We start from the raw sequence: 2,926 nt of genomic DNA, 5'->3' as shown, positions 1-2,926 counted from the left end.
GTGCATGGTGAAAAACCAATATGGTCTTAGGTGCAGAAAGACCTAGCCTGATATCATTCCAGATTCTACATAAATTGATTTGAAATATGCATAGAAATATCGTTAGTCCATATATATTATTAGTGACAATGCGTCAAATGGTTCATTAGATTCTTCTAAAATAACTAGTTATAATGAGTATAAATTATCATTGTGTGATACTAAAACCAGAACTTTATGAAGTCTACAAGCATCTATATGGTCCTTAGACCTTGAAAAACCTGGCAACCACGGATATATCTCCCCAGCTTGATATGATCCAATTTGTAAATGCATTCTCATTATATTTTTTGTGTGAAAGAATGATTCATTTCCTTTCACGATGTCAACCATTTGATTGCATCCTGCATATATCTCAAAGCACTCCAACTCTTCGTTGCATCTGCTTATATGGATTTCAAAGCAGCCATTTCGCAATCCAATGGTTGATATTACGAAAGATACAACCTGAACCCTTTGTAAATGGCTTGGATTGTATCTAGCCCTTGGTCCGTCATATGGTGCTTTTTTTATTGGTCCAATACAGGACTGGGCCTCACCGTTCATCTGATATCCTTGCACCCAACTTGCTAATTATTGCCCTTGGTTTGGGTGTATGGAAAGTATAAAGTGAGATAATTATAATGTTGATGCACTACTCCTATCAATTTATCGTGAATCTTTGTGTTTCATTTTCGATTTTATGGTTGTCTTCCATGTTTGGAAGTTGAACATCTTGGGTCCTCTTCCAACACATGCATCAGATTGGGTTTCATCTCCAGCCCTGTTCAGCTATCCCTTCATCCTCAAGTTCATCTGTTATTCTGGTAGACTATCATGTCCCTTTCCACCATGGACCCAACGCAAACGTTACCTCCCACTCTGAGAATTTTAAATCCAGAATTGAATGCTGGTTTGGTGACATGCTAATGTGGTGAATACCTCGGAGAAGAATTGTTTACTACTAATAATCATTTCTTTAAACCCCTTTAGTTGTTTGGAGATAATTCGAAATTCTGTAGTATATGGTTTGATATATTACTAATTGAACTGAAATTAGTTGGAGGTTATATCTAAAACTGTATTTCTCATTGTTGCCTGAAAATTATTTCTAAAACTCTTCTCAAGTCTGATTTAGTTTGAGAAGATCACGACGGGAAACAACATTTTTATAAGATAAATCCTAAGCTTAGAAATGTTGGAACTATTACCAATCAGTTTTTTCATTCTGAATTTATGTGGATAAAGTTACCTGCCTTCATTATAAATGACTTATTTTCATTACCACAAATATGTTTTTGTAAAATTCATGTGTTCACAATTTTCTTGTCTAAAGAAAAAAAGGTGAAAAACCCCATGGATGATTGACTAGGTTACACAGCCATGCATATGAAGAGCATCTACCCCATTTTCTTGATTTTTGTCAAGTTTGACCTGAGGGGCAAGATGCAATGACCCATTGGATGGAAACCATACAAGGGTTGCATGTTTTTCCTCAAGGTTAAAAAAGCTTGATTTCAGTTTTGTCTTCAGCCATCTAAATTGAGCTTTGCTTCTGGCAATTTCAGCAATTTGAAGAGCATGAAAAACCCCCACTCCAAAAACCCGATAGCAAACCCCAACTGCAAATACACACATAAAAACAAAGAAAGAAAGAAAGAAAAAAAATTCTAACAATGGACAATTGTTATATATGAGGCATCATTTAGAGTGCACTTGTATGACTTGTTCAGGAAATAGGAATGTTTCTTCCCTGTTAATTATCAAGTAATAAAAATATTGTTTTGTCAACTATTTCACCATAGATTCATAAGATCATTGCATAGATATGATTGCCGTGTTACCTAAAAACTTGCATCTAGGTTTTAGAATTTGTATCGGATGCATTTCTAAATCAAATACATGTTAGACAAGTGGATACTTGCCAGATTTGTTTTTTTTGTTAATTGTAGCTTCTAAAAGTTGGCGGAGCTCAGGACTTCAAATTTGAGCTCAACCCACTGTACTAATTTATTATTTTGAAAGATTGGCCAATAGCAGAGATAGCAAAATAATTTTATAGAGTATCATTTTTATAAAATTTTTAAAGTAATTGGAAAGTTTGGATAATAAACATTGCAAGATCTTAACAAAACATCACATCAATTCTTTTATATAATAAACATCCGTTACAATTATTTTGTCTATATATCCCCAACTGATGATGAATAATGGATGATTTTTTAGCATTTTTCTATTAGATATAGTTTTAATGAACTTATATGCAATGACAAATACATGTATATTTTACTAAAAAAATAATTTATGGTAGTCAAATCCCATGAAAAATGGTAAATTAATAAAAATTTAAGTTAAATGCACCCAATAAATTAATGCTTAATATGATTTTGTTAGGTCTAAGCATTTCATGATATGCGATTTGATCAAGAGATAAAAAATAAGTTGATCAAGAGATAAAAAATAATTTCATAATGTAAACAAATACTAAGATTATTTTTGATAGATTGCTCCTGGTCGTATGGTTGCAACTCTAGAGAAAAGATATTTAATGAACAATACGAATAAAAGAAACTGTAGAAGGAAAAATTGTCAGAAAGTCTTTAGAAAAAATTGCATCAAACAAACCATATTGAGTTCACTTTTTCATTTTTCCAAAGAACCATGGGAAATTGGCCTGCCAAGTTCCAGGGAGCGTTCCATATGAACTTGGTATGCATTGTGTGACATCTGGAGGCAAATATGGAGTTTCATGTAGAATCTCAAAATTTAATTCCGGGCGAAACATCAAAATCGACTGTAACGGCCTTTACAACGTTACACCGGTTGTTAATTACTGTCTCTTTTTTTTTTTTCAATTTGTTGGTACAGCTGTCTGTATTATTTTAATAAAATTTATTTTTCCTTGCCC

The sequence above is a fragment of the Elaeis guineensis genome, chromosome 2 (assembly GCF_000442705.2).
Source record: "Elaeis guineensis isolate ETL-2024a chromosome 2, EG11, whole genome shotgun sequence".
NCBI classification, from domain to species: Eukaryota; Viridiplantae; Streptophyta; class Magnoliopsida; order Arecales; family Arecaceae; genus Elaeis; species Elaeis guineensis.
The sequence above is the reverse complement of the archived record's forward strand: the minus strand, read 5'-3'. Positions refer to the sequence as shown.